Source organism: Cydia splendana, chromosome 4, assembly GCF_910591565.1.
Source record: "Cydia splendana chromosome 4, ilCydSple1.2, whole genome shotgun sequence".
NCBI classification, from domain to species: domain Eukaryota; kingdom Metazoa; phylum Arthropoda; class Insecta; order Lepidoptera; family Tortricidae; genus Cydia; species Cydia splendana.
The window spans coordinates 1359666-1374950 of NC_085963.1; the positions used below are offsets into that span (position 1 = coordinate 1359666).

At 36.1% G+C, this 15285-nt stretch overlaps 1 protein-coding gene across 1 annotated transcript in view; it reads right to left on the bottom strand.

The window, feature by feature from the left end:
* Window positions 1–14425, bottom strand: part of LOC134789638 (uncharacterized) — a 275518-nt gene extending 261093 nt beyond the window's left edge. Inside the window, exon 1 of the mRNA XM_063760225.1 lies at window positions 14406–14425. The gene's annotated coding sequence lies outside the window, so the exon portion shown is untranslated. The remainder of the gene's footprint in view (window positions 1–14405) is intronic.
* Window positions 14426–15285: the final 860 nt, after the last annotated feature.

The following is a 15285-nucleotide window of genomic DNA, read 5'->3' on the forward strand; positions in this document are numbered from 1 at the left end:
CACAATACAATATGCAAATTCTCAAATTCTTTGTTTATGCAAAATGCGTGCGTTCAAGATAAGATATAAAGTAAAGAATTTCGGTTTCCTGCACGATCTTTCGTCATCTGAATGCGGATGACATTCCACTGTATATTTCATGTGCAATTGTGCGTACTCGAATTACGCGTGGACGACGATATATAAAAATAATGGATTCAGCGAGGAAATGCTGCCAGTATGTTTGGCACTATGCCCCAGGGGCCTTCTTTAGATATACATTTTTAGTTTTGAATTAGTTTAAGTTTGGATACATATTTACATTTTATTCATTTATATTATATGCATTCTGTTTCTAACAAAGTTAGTAAGCATATATAGACAAAAACTTAAATATATAGAAAATATCCGTAACCCAAAAACAAACGACGTATCTTGCCGCACGAGAGGATATACCTACTTTAAATGCCCTTACTAATAAGATTTGAACCCGAGACGTCTTGCTTCGTAGCAAAAAATAGCTTAGTATTTCCGGATGTTCTCCTTTATACGTCACATTTTTCATCCGATTCACGCAAAATTTTGTGAGCAGGCGGCCTAGCCAAGGTAACGATCGCTTGCGCTTCGCCATCGAATCGCTTTGTGTCTCTCTATCAGTCTTCCATATTAGTGTGACAGTGACAGTTGTGTTTCGTTAGCTACGGAGCGTTAGCGATTGGCATGTTGTCTACGGGGCCAGGTTCGATAGATAGGTATATACCTAGTACAGACTCTGGTCAGGTATATAATGGGTTCTGATTTCTGCAGCCATGCTATTCGAGCCATTCGAGTCACCTCCCCCATAGTCCTATTTGTGGAATGCGTCAGAAAGAGTTACTAAAGTAGGCAATACCTTAATCTCCGGCACAGAGAAGAGATACCTATACCCACCCGCTGTACAAAGCCCCCACTGTTTTAAGAATGCACGATAAAAATATTCTTAGCTGAGTCATGGACCTTTAGGATTTGTCACCAAGGTCGTGAACCTTCCATGACAGCTACAACTTATTTCGCATATCGAAACAGATAACGGTCCCCAAGATATTGATGTGGGACAAGTATTTTTATTGCTACATTCCAAACCATGAATTCAAACACATCCGTTGCATACACAATGCAGTAATGTTATATGAAATTTTGTTAGGTATTGTGATGAATTCATAAACTCTGGAATTATGTACAGTCGAGTGCATAAATATTTATACATTTTTCACCTTATTGCAATGGGTTAAGGTGAAGAAATGTATACATATTTATGCACTCGACTGTACATAAATTCTTATTCATGTCGGAAAATAGCTGCATCACGCCATCTATAGCATTTTAAGAGACTAATGATTCGTTGATCTTTCCATCTTTAACATATAGAGCAAACTTGAGTGTTAGAGTCAGACCAAGAATAGTCTGCAGCGGATTTGATAGCCCACGCAGTGAAAGTGTTATTTTAAACGTCAAACTTCTATGAAATTATGACGTATAAATGACACTTGCACTGCGTGGGTTATCAAATCCGCTGCAGACTTTTTTTAGTCCGACTCTATCCAGTAATTAGTAAGTAAGTAGCGTTCATAAGCAGTGCCGCCAAGGCGTCATAGAGGGCGCTATCAAGACAGAAGAAAGAAAAGATCGAGAAGAGAAGGAATGGGAGCAGGTGAATGACTGTTTCAGTTCCTTGATCTAACCTAGGTACTGGTTTGCTGAACTTATGGAATATAATGATGCCTATGATTTGTAACCAGTCTTGTATAATAAAGACTGTGAATTGGATAGCTATCACTAAAGATTGAAAGATCGAATGTGTTCTCTCTAACATGATACGCCCACGATACTCACGTCCGATTTTTATAAAACACATTTTTACCTATTTTGCGAACCACAGTTGGCCCGTCCAATAATTGCAAATTCTAGACATGTCGATATCTTAAAAGGCCAGACACACAGACATACATTCTCACTTAACCCTGCCATATCTAAAAAGCACTTGTTACCTTAATTGCCCTTATCTAAAAACTTCGCCAATTAAACTTTTGGTTCTATTGAAAAATTTGTTTATCTGTGGCAATCTGTAAAGAATCGCGACTCTCATATCTGTTTTGTTTTGTTTAATCTATTTTGAAATGGATAACGAAGTCAATGGGTCGTGGCATGCATAAAAAGCAGCTCAACTCAGAAGTTCGGTTAATAATTAAATCCTATAAATATTTCATTGATAAAATTACAAATTTCAATTTTAATTTATTATTAAATTTTAATTAAATTTGATACGTATTTTTTTTACTTAAATGTTGTTTAGTAACTAACTTTTTATCCAGCCTGTTGATATATCAATTGTTTAATGATGATACATTGTTATTTGCATCCAAGACAATATCGAAAAAGAAAACACTGGTTAACCCGCCTCTAGGCATCAAGATTTTAGCAATCTAAGTATGCATGCAGTTGTTGGTATGTAGGTATCTATTTTTCATGCACAGTCAAACCCCCTTATTCATAAAACTTTACGGGCCTGATTTAGTTAAATTATGTTTTATCCCTTTCTTACAAATACATAAGTCAAAATGACAGATAAGGACAATATGGATCGGATGATACGATATGGATCGGATATGACGTTTTTGTTTGAAGAAACGTCAATTTTGACACATGTTTTACACTGACATATCCGTATTTTAGTATTTGACGTATCTCATTGTTCGAATACGGCTGATAGTCTGTTCTACGGTAGCGTCAACACTGCCACTGCTTACCATTTTAAAGTTCTGGTAACATTCCATTTCTAACCGCAGCTGCACTACCGGTACTGAACGCGTCGCTGTCACTGTCAATTTCTATAGTAAAATTGACAGTAATGCAGCTGCGGTTAGAAATGGAATGTTACCATTAGATCACAACTTGGCAGACCCTCCAGTTCGAACTGTGTCATTACCATTTCTACATAATTACAGCTTGAACAACGTAAACCTACACACCTCATCCAAAGTCATCAAGGTTCCAACAGGACCATGTACTCTGATAGTGATAACTTTACATTCGCGTTCAGAGCAATAGTGTGGGAGTAACTACCGAGATTGCGCGCCCCTGTAACATGTTGCCTTAAACATGGCTCCACTTGTCGAAGACCACATTAGACATAAGGTGTTTTCAAATAACAGCTGTTTTATTACTTCAGAATATTGTCTAATTCCGAAAATGGACTCTAACATGACGGAGATATGAGTGATTTTCGGTAATACCTAAAGTGTTCTAAATTTCCTGAATAAGCCTTGTTTAGAAACCATTTTGGATATAAACCTGTATTTTTGCAAACCTACACTCCTATAACAATGGTACGAGCTTTGCGATGAGACCACGGGACAAAGCCAAGTGACAAAACATTGAACTATTATTACGATCTTATAGAACCGGCACAGCTAATAGAGGACCAGTATTTTGCGCCATGAGTTGATGTTGTTTTGAGATTAAACCAAAGTAGCGGAGCGTGAATCTCGTGATCTAAACGCGTAAGCGCCATGAATTTTACGGCGCTTACGACGTTTTGTCCGCGTGGTACAGGTTGTGATTGCGACAATTTCATTGTTTGTTATGGCTTCTCTAATAATCATAATAGCGTTTTTGATCACATCTGTCATTACGATACATTTTTATTGTTCGATTGGCGTTGGTCATCATCGATTTCCATCTTGGCTAATAGGCTGCTGGTTCGATTATCTAGCAAATAAACGTGAGAAAGTTCAAAAAAGTTGACCTCTAGGTAATAAACCTCAAAACCTTCTTATACAGTAGTAACTGCTATGTCATCTCATGGCAATGTGATAATCACATAATTGCTGACGCAATCAAATAGTTTGACAGCATAATTTGACAGGTGGCGAATTGATTTAACGCCGAATGAAGACGCAACCGTTGCATGCCATAACAGATGTCAACTTAATGTTTTGGTGTTTATTGGGGATGTCATTGATTTGCTAAATTTTATTAATTACTAGTGACCCGGGGCGGGTCAAATTCTTCGCACGGGTTAACAAATTATACACCTAAAGATAGGTGGAAACTGCATGAAAATCCGTTCAGTAGTTTTTGAGTTTATCGCGAACAAACATACAAACACACAAACAGACAGACTCGGTAGGGGATTTGTTTTATAAGATGTAGTGATAGTGATACAACGGGGGAATATTTTCTCTATACTACTACTATTACTATTGTAGTTAAATGAAATTGGATATTTACAGACATAAAAGTCCTCATTTGCAGTAAAATATTCCGAAAAATGTAAAAAGTGCTAAAGGCGCAGTAAAATCAATGAAAATTAAGAAAATCTAATATCTAACAACATCTGATATCATTATATAGCAAGGAAAAGTCTATATTTTCCTTTAATACGTATTTCTCTCTCCAGACCAAATTTCTTTTAATCGTTTAGCGGTTTAAGCTTAATGAGGTAACAGAAGAAAGAAAGTCAGATTACTAGGACTCTAAGAAAAAAAAAGGTATGATTACTAAAAACATGACAAATGTGCACTATTGAAGCCAAACACTCTGGTTTAAAGAGCCTAAAAACTTTACGATGAGCCAAGTCAATGACTTTCCAATCTGCTGATCTCCCTTTTGATTCTCGATTAAAATAATACAAATTAACTCTATTATGTTTTTGCACAAAATTATAATTAGTTCCAACATCCATTGCCATGATAAAATAAGTGCAAAACTTGCCAATCGACTTATGCCTTATAGTGGAAATATCGATTCGCTATCGATTATAGTTGTCATAAGCTAACAAGGTACCGCTTATCTGACGTTTGAATGAACTTGGTCGATTGTGGAGTTTAGACTATTTCCGTGTAAAAAAAAATTATAAAGTGTTTAAGTAAGGTTTACTCGGGTTATTCCGAAATTCGGATAATTCCGAAATTCAGATGAAAGTCACCCAAAATTCCATCGTAATAAAAGTCTCTTTTCGGAATTATCTGACAGTTTTCCCCATTCGGAATTACCCGAATACACCTTATATTTATTTAAACTGAAATAGATATTTTAAAGGTCATGTTTGCATATGTGTTGGGGTTGATTTAGATTTTTACCTCATGTGTGCTGCAAGAGTCGATTATATTAACTTTAGCTCCTAAATACCCATAAAATGCTTCCTAACAGCAGTTTAAGACAGAGGTAATAATAATATGACACGATAATAAGGTCTATATACGTAATCAATCTAAATCTAATAATAAAAAAGCAATCCTGGTGACAATATGTTTTATAACTGAAATTTAAGTTAGGAGCACCATAATACTCTTTTTTTTATATATTAAAGGCAAAATGGAAAAAATCATCGCTTTGGGCACGACACAAAATTTTGGGATACTGAGTTACCTATCTAAACTTACCTGAAGCATGCAAATCTTTCCATGTCTTCATTTATGTTTACACGCATAGACACCATACTTAGACCTTTAGGATAGTTGGTTACCCCTAATTTCGTCACAAAGATGTATAATTAGAGATTATAAAATATAAAAAAAAAACATCTTGAGGTTATTTATTTCGGCTCAACTTTTACACCGGTTGAACATTTCCGGATTCAAATCAGACGCTGAACACACTTCCAGCCAAAAACGAGGCGTTAAAAATCATAACTAGATAAGACAGTAAAAAAATGCGGAACAATAAACTGTCACATTTTAAAAGGCACATTGCTATAGAAAATACATGGCAGTTACGACATTTTCTACAGTTATAACTATATGTACGTGTTCTTTCTCGATATCTGACAACGTATCTGATAGACAAAGTTCAAGGCGCACCAAATGAGTTCTCTGTCACTAATTACTATGTGTTATAATTAATCAATTGTTATGAATTATCTGATTTGGTTATATATTATCTTTTTGTACCTACTGCATCTATCAATGTACTGTCATATTTTAATAGTTTCTGGGGTGTGGTGTTATTGTTGTGCGGTCAAAATGGATTAGAGATAATTTGTTACCCATTGCCACATTAACTTATAACCCTTATTCATAAATCTTTACGGGCCTGATTTACAAATACATAAGTCAAAATAACAGATAAAGACAAACAATTCGTGTATCTAATTCAGGTCATCAGTAAAGGTAAGCGTCGACAAGGGGCTGCCGCGACCCGGCAGCCGCTGCCCGGCAGCCGCTGCCCGGCAGTCGCCGCACTGCTTTAAATATAGGGATTTGTATGACACACCGTCCGATGCGCTATTTGTTTTAATTGATTTTCCGTCGGCACAGGAAGGAAAATTGGAACTAAATTCCTTCGCTTTCGGCGGCGGCGGTCGGTCGCGGCTGCCGGGCTGCGGCAGCGTCTTGCCGAATGCTATCCGCGTTTATGAATAACGCCATAAACTTTTATATTAACTCTACAGCTATACGATTGTCTATTTTTTAGCCCAAGCAATCGCAAAAGCATACCTCAAGTGAAAATCCACTTTCATTATTTTAACTCACTGTAAATTACTTAATAAAAAAACTAAATAAGTAGTATACTTTAAGCTCAAAACTTTTTTTAAATTTGCTAGAAAACTTTTTTTTATAATTTTATTCCAGTATACATAAAACGAAACAAATAGTAACGAACTTATATTAGAAAATTGGACTGGGTTTTTAAAACATCTATGTATATTGTATAATTATTTATTACTCAGGAACTTATTCATTTTGATCTGGTGTTAAAATATAAACACACATAACTAGAAACTGAGTTTCCCCATAAAATGGTCAATCACTGTCAACCGTGACAAATATATAGGAAGTGAACAAAAGTGTCCGAAACATAGAATCATACAAGGCCACACGACGACGTTGGAGTTAAATGTTAAATGTTTTGAATTCTCTCACTTACTCCTCATTTCCGCTTACAATTTAGTTCCTGACTGTACCACGTAGTAAACTCGAAAAATCAAGAGTACCTAATGAAAATAGGCCCTTTTTGTGGAAATTCCTACACAAATTGACCCGTAGAACCTATGATTAAAAACCGGCCAAGTGCGAGTCGGACTCGCGCACGAAGGATTCCGTACCATTACGCAAAAAACTGCAAAAAAAATCACGTTTGTTGTATGGGAGCCCTACTTAAATATTTATTTTACTGTTTTTAGTATTTGCAACAGAAATACATCATCTGTGAAAATTTCAACTGCCTAGCTATCACGGTTCATGAGATACAGCCTGGTGACAGAAAGACAGACGGACAGCGGAGTCTTAGTAATAGGGTCCCGTTTTTAACCTTTGGGTACGGAACCCTAAAAACTGCCTGTTTAAATAAGTAAATATTTTTTTACTAAGTTTCTCTTGTGTCATTAAAGTTACCTTAACACTATGTGCTTACTTATGTATACCACTTGTATCACATTTCTAGTACCCATTACTAAGCTTAAAAAGGTCACTTCTTTGTCCTTTCTTGTGATTGGAATGTGGTGACGTGTAAGAACGAATATCACGATTCCGATTCCGACAGACGTCCTTGTCAAGGCAACTTAATATAAAATACTCATAACTGTGACGAAAATAGTACCCGTCACGGTTATATGAGTAAAACGAGTTTTAAAAAAAGCATTACGTTAAGTACGGTACGTACATAATTGAAAACAATAAGGTTTCTTTAAAGGTCTTTTTATATAAAAATAGGATTCATATAAAATGCGATAGGTATTATAAATTTACGTACCAGTCATGTGTAAAGTAGATTCTAAATTATAAATACATTTTTAGAATTAAAGAACTAAGTGAAATAATTTACAAACTTTTTGTCTACAAAAGCCACTTCACTTAAAAAAAGAATTACTTAGTTAAAAAAAACGTGCAATCATGTTGATAAATGCCTGTGAGATAATCATGCTAATTTTATCGAAATCGGACCGTCCTTACATGTTCCTTGACATAAAAAAACTAGTTCTACCAAACTTGTTTAAAACACGAGTAGGTATCATAATATTTTACACTTTACCGATAACCAACAAGTCACATTAACGCCATCTAGCGGTAACTGTACGAACCATAAAGTAAAGTATCAGACATGTGCGATGCCTTGTAAATAGAAAGTCGTACAATGAGCACGGTTATAGTGTGACTACGTGTTTTCGGCTGCCGCCGCTCAGGTGCAGTGGCGCTTGTGCATAGAAAAGGGGAAATTTAAACATGTAATTGTACATAATTGTATATTTTCATTGGATTTTCTAGTTTTATAGGAATTTCCACAAGGAAGTAAATATTTTCATGTTTTTGTTTTGTATTTCCAAAATTATTTAAGTAAAAGTTTGTATTTCATTTGAAGTTTATTAAAAATAAAAATTCGAATATGATTAATCTAAAAGTTTTGGATGATGATCGTTCTTGTCTACGTGACAGCATGATAAAACGGTATCCCCGTCACTTTCTATCCCACGGTGTTAAAAAGTGACAGTTAAGTATATTATCACGTTGATAAAGATGGATAAAGCCATCCATAATACGCCGGCTGATTTTCCCTTTTTTATTTCACTGGTGACTGCTATTATCTATTATATTGCACACAGCTGTAAGTATAAAGAGTATTTCTGCCTGCTTTGCTTTGTCTCAAGATTCCTGTGAGTAATGGAGAAAATGCGCTGTAAGGCCTGTAAGTAAGACAATTACTAATTTGACGCTGAACTGAGTCTGAAGTATGTGCAATAATTACAATTAGTTATTACCAACAAGAATAGATAGTATAGAGGGGTCCTGTCATTGTAAATTTTGTAGTCACAGTAAATTTACTGCCATCTATCGACACACGACTAAAACTCAAAATGAAAACGTGTAAAGTTATCAAAAAATTTATATATATGGATAAATGATTTTATTATTTTTATATCATATTGATCCATGTTCATTCACTGATATCTATGTGTTATAATTGTTAAATATGAAACGGTGTCGTCACGCCATCTAGCCGAGGATAGGCTAAAGGTGTGTGCGCCATCTATTCGAGAATGACTTTTACTTGAATTCCGAGGCACGTTTTTTCCTTAGACTTTATTCGTCTTATACGAAGTTACATATGTCTTTGCTAATACATAAGCGCTGGTGGCCTAGCGGTAAGAGCGTGCGACTTTCAATCCGGAGGTCGCGGGTTCAAACCCCGGCTCGTACCAATGAGTTTTTCGGAACTTATGTACGAAATATCAGTTGATATTTACCAGTGGCTTTTCGGTGAAGGAAAACATCGTGAGGAAACCGGGCTAATCCCAATAAGGCCTAGTTTCCCCTCTGGGTTGGAAGGTCAGATGGCAGTCGCTTCCGTAAAAACGAATGCCTACGTCAATTCTTGGGATTAGTTGTCAAGTGGACCCCAGGCTCCCATGAGCTATGGCAAAATGCCGGGATAACACGAGGAAGAAGAGTTATTACTAATACATACAGCCGAGAGAAAACTGGAAACCAGTCCTAATTTACTTATAGAATCTAATCAGCCAGCTGTTCCCAATAACCTAGAATATATTAGAAAGGTAATAATTTAGGTCTAAAATATGCCCTTACTTGTGCAAGTTCTGAGTCACAGTTCCAACTTAAACCTTAACATTGTCTTAAACGACACTCATTCCTTTATTACATACGACCTTTTGTAAATAAGGCAGTTTTCCAGTTAAAATTGTCAAATTAGAAAACCTAAAATACTGTTGTTACAATGTGAACCGTCAAGTATAGATAATAAAGTCGATATTTAAACGAAAATTATCTCCCTCTAAACCAAAAACACAGCGAAGTTAAAATGACGGAAATTCTAAGTAAACGAATGGCGTTTACGACGTTTTAAAAACAAAAGTGTAATGTTAGGAAACACAGGCTAGACGAAGTTGGGCTAAGCTAGACCCTTAGAAGGCAATGTCCACTTATCTGGTCTAGGTATTAGGTAATTGTAGGTTATTTATAGGGTCAGATAAACGGGTAATGCCTATCGAACAGTGCGTAACCGCACCCTTTTTGAAGTGGGCCCCAATTTAGTAAAATAACGTAATTAGGCCAAATTACCATAATTGAATTCATGAATGAAAGTAATGAAAATCTTTATTTTCAGGCAACTATTGGCCCACAGATAAATACCCTTTAGGCACTTGTCCCACCGCCGACGATGAGCGATAAGCGAGTAGAACGATAAACTAGAAACGAGTGGGCGAGCGGCGAGAAGCGAGTGTTAGCTCCAATAGTTTTGTCGCTCGGCTATAGGCGAGTGTTCGGGTGCGACGGGTATTACTCGCAATACTCGCGTCACTCGCTCGGGCGGTGCAGCTTAGCCGAACACGCAGACTGATTGGTCTCGCAGTTTGAGTTCTAACTACGAAGCGAGCATCGCCGAGCGAGTACCGCTGAGCTAGTTTTATCTTATCGCGGCGACAAACTAGTAGAGCGAGTGTTCTCGCTGGCGGTGTGAACAGCCAGCGATGAACTATTATATGTGTCTCTTTTACTAACACAGGATCCTAATCTTTTGTTCGTTTCTTGGGCGAGAAAATCGCCGATAGTTAATCGCTTACTCGCTCTTGGTGGGACAAGTGCCTTAACTAACATAGGTACATTATTACTATACTCTAAATCATAATTAGATTCCAAAAAATGTTGCCACTGCAATAATTTGTTTGTAAAATAGTAAATTCCTTTTTATAAATAAACACGCTAAGATAATTTATTTATTGGTAATTTTACTCCTACGATTTAAAAAAGTACTTTTACTTACTTATTTTTACATAAATACAAGACGCGCTAGTAAAAAGTGGCAACATTGTCTTACTTTTTTTTGGAATCTAATTATGATTTAGAGTTTATACACAGTGAATAAAAAATAACTGCATTCCTGTTGCCAGGGAGGTTTTGGGATTATACTGAGCAACTTTTACTGTGGGATCAAACCCGAAATCGGGAAAAAAAATTTACCCTCCCATAGAAAATGGACGAGTAAAAAGGTATGAAACAGACAATTTTTTTTTTCGCGATTTCGGGGTTAGTCTCGTAGTAAAAGTTGCTCAGCTGCAACAGGAATGCAGTTCTTTTTTAGCCACCCTTGTATCCAGCTGTAGCCATCCTGTGATCTTAAAACTAAAAACCGGCCAAGTGCGAGTCGGACTCGCACACACATGAAGGGTTCCGTACCATTATCTATAAAAACGGTCACCCATCCAAGTACTGACCCCGCCAGACGTTGCTTAACTTCGGTGAAAATCACGTTTGTTGTATGGGAGCCCCGCATAAATCTTTATTTTATTCTGTTTTTAGTATTTGTTGTTATAGCGGCAACAGAAATACATCATCTGTGAAAATTTCAGCTGTCTAGCTATCACAGATCACGAGATACAGCCTGGTGACAGACGGACAAACGGACGGACAGCGGAGTCTTAGTAATAGGGTCCCTTTTACCCTTTGGGTACGGAACCCTAAAAACATACAATTATGGCGGCGACGCAGTTCACGACCCCACAGTTAACTTTTGGTTGGGCTTAATTTTTAATAATAATAATAAATAATTTCTTTATTCAGACAAATACAGTCCACGTTTGTTAATCTGCTACTTATAAACTAGGTTAATTGTACTTACATAGGTACTTATACTAAAATTATACAGGTATTTTATTTAACCCCTTACCGCACACGAAGCCATTTATGACGGATATAATATTCAACTCTATTGACAGCTATTAAAGTTCACATTTAGAACAACAAAATTTTCTAAATTTTATTTTTTTATGTGCAGTACTGGGTTAGTTTATATAATAAACATCCCCAATATGGGTGTTTATTAGTGCGGACATCCAGTGTCTTTGCAAAAGACTGTCTGGCCTATCCGCTAACATATTTAGAATGCTGTTGGGACTACCCTGGATTCTGCTTCTAATAGACACTATCTTTTTGCGCATTACGGCGTGGAAGTCCTCTACGTGGGCGTCAGCGAACATTCCAGATGCGCTGCAGAATCTAGGGAGTCCCATCAGGACCCTAAACATGTTATTATAGAGGACTCGTAAGGCGTTGAGTGCTCTCTGAGTGTAACTAACCCACAGGCCGCTGGTGTAAAACGATTGACAGAAGGACTTGAACAAGGTTCTTTTTACTTCCCCTGTACAATGCGCGAACCTGCGAGCCAGCATATTCCCCCGAACAGCCAACGCCCTACGCATATAATAATTGTTTTCATAATATTTTTATTACTTAAATGTTACATTTCTAAATAAATTAATGTCCTACACTTCCAGATAATATCTACGAACATTTTATGAGACAGATATTCCATATAAAAATGAACTGTCATAGAGACCATCCATTCGACGCGAGAGGTATCAAGTGCCAATGACTGGGTACCTTTTCAGTGTCTACCATTGAGTAGTTTATTTCATTTAAAACAAAATTGAGTGGAGAATGTTCGAAGGCGGTATGAAAGCCCTATCATGAACGCGTTTATGTCTTTTCTTCCTCTAAATATTTTTTTATAATATTGCATATTAAGATAACTAAAATAATTATCAATCTTTCATAAATATCTTCTCTCTAATCTATTTATAATACATATATACTTAATATAAGTATTTAATAAATCATTAAAATCAAAACTTTCAGATAAAATAATTCATACAAGTTATGAAGTCGTAATTATGTAAACAGACATACATACATACCTACGAGTAGACACATCACTGTCACAATTCGGCACGCCTCATTGGTGTCAAGGGCACCCAGTGTAAATCTTAAATAATTGCAAGCAAGTGTAAGCCACTGCATTCGTTGATTAACTTTTTATTTTACTGGGCGTAGGTATGTAAATTTTATGGTAAATGTGTGTCTGTTTATTTACTGTAATTGTGTGTGAAATGGATTTCTTAATCGTTATTGCCTATCGACGTTATTGTCGTTTGACGACCGGTCTGGCCTAGTGGGTAGTGACCCTGCCTATGAAGCCGATAGTCCCAGGTTCGAATCCCGGTAAGGGCATTTATGTGTGTGATAACACAGATATTTGTTCCTGAGTCATTGCTGTTTTCTATGTATTTAAGTATTTATATGAGTCTGAGTACCCACAACACAAGCCTTCATAAGCTTACTGTGAGGCTTAGTCAATTCGTGGAAAAATGTCCTAAAATATTTATTTATTTATTTTAATGCGTAAAAAGTATTAAAACGTATTGCGTAAGTAATTTAGCTCTCTTTTTCATAAAAAAATCTTTGATTCTGCCACCTAACCTAAGGTCGTTAGTAAAAGTTCGCTCATTAGCGATAAGACCGCATGTTGTCATCAATTATTTTCAATCAATCTTTTTTTTTTACTTTAAGTGTAGGTACATCAAAGAGTATCCCTACTAATAATATAAAAGCGAAAGTAACTGTCTATCTATTACATCTCACATCTGCACGCTTAAATCGCTGAGCCGATTTAGGTAGATGAAATTTGGTATGGAGATACTTTGAGGTCCAAGGAAGCTCATAGGATTGTTTTTATTAATCATCATTATGAGTATCAACATCCGACAAAATCACGGGACGGGGAAGAAGTTAGTCCTAAATATCTACCTATTTAATAGCTTATGTAGGAATGTAAACCCAAGAAAAATAAAAGGACACTTATTATTTTTAAAACGCACACAAAAATATCCCGTCTTTTGCTATTTAGTGTGATTTACCTATATTCCACTACTGAGTGATTAATAACTGATTTTATCTTCACCTCCCGACCGTGACTGTGACCAGAAGCACTACCACCAGTTTTAACATTGACATATTCACTCACGTTTAAGTAACTTACTTTCTATGCATCTCGCTCGTACTCGCATATTAGTGCAAGCGAGATGTATAGAAAGTAATTTACGTAGACGCGAGTTAATCTGTCAATGTCAAAACTGGTGGTAGCCGTACAGATTCTGTGCTAAATTCTAATGAATTTAGTTAATCTAATGAGATGTAAGTGTGTGAACGAAACTGGTCGGCTTACTTCGATAAATTTACGCGTTTCTGCTGCAGCTTTTCTTTATTTTCATAAACAAATGTTTGTTTAACGTCTTGTCTGTGTATGATGCTGACCGAATGTTTTGCCATCTTTTTTTTTTTCGGCTTTATACAGCACAAACGTGTCACGAAAATGTATGGGTTTTTCGTAACTGAACGGAAAATTACAAAGAGTTTTTTTTATCCCAAAGTTGGGTTCGTATTAATTTCTTCCATAATTAGGAGTTCTGAAGGAGTAAGCATTCCCTTACCAAACTTGATTTATATATTTACATTTTATTGCACAAACAACGAAAAATGGCGGACGGAATGCGAAAAGACAAAAAAAGAAAAAGAAAATTAAAATCTAACGAAAAAATACAATAAATAAAATCGGCCTACTTACAAAGAAAGTCTGTACTTATTAAGAGGAAATCTCACCTTCTTTCTCGCCTTTTCCTCTTAGTGGTGCTCGTCCCCTTGATGGTTCTGTACAGCGTCATCATCTTGCTGAGACTCATTCACTTTCACTTACAAACAGCGGGTAACAATAATTAACTATTATTCTCTTTCACTTACGAACAGCGGGTAACAATGGTTAACTATTATTCACTTTCACTTACGAACAACGGGTAACAACAACTGATTAACTATTATTTACACTACGCATTTGTAACACTGCACTTGACACTGACTGGGATTGACCTGAAAAAGAAAAAAAACTGTTATTTCACCCGCGATTTTTCAAATTTGCCGCCTTTTTCTACTGGCAAGATTTGCTTCACCAAGTATAGCTCAGCTAAAGCCCCTTATTTTAAATGAAATGTTTGGGTAGAAACTTAACTTTTTAAATTAATTTGTAAATTTTGTAATATATATGTATATCGGAAGTTTTACTAACTCATTATTAACTTAAAATTTGTTATAAAAATTCTGACTACATAAATATGGAGGTAGAGGTAAGGAGAACAATCTCCATGTATCAAAAAATCAAAAACCTTGTATAGCTGGCGCCACAAAACCTACAATATTTGATAAAAAAATTCAAATCATTAACAGCGCACTTTTCTTTGTCAATAACGGCTAAGTTCTTAGCTACTCTACCACTCTGGAGAGATTTCGAACTGTTATAATATATAGTATAGCTGACAGCTGGACACTTTTGCAAATGTTCTCCCATAAAAGAGTTTTATCCTTACCTCTACCCTCCATAATAGTGTAGTAAATGAAGCAAGTTGTTGTATGGAGACCCATGCATTAATTTCTCAGTCGATGAAATTTAGCTTGGTTATTGTATAGTATGAGCCGAGACTAACATTAT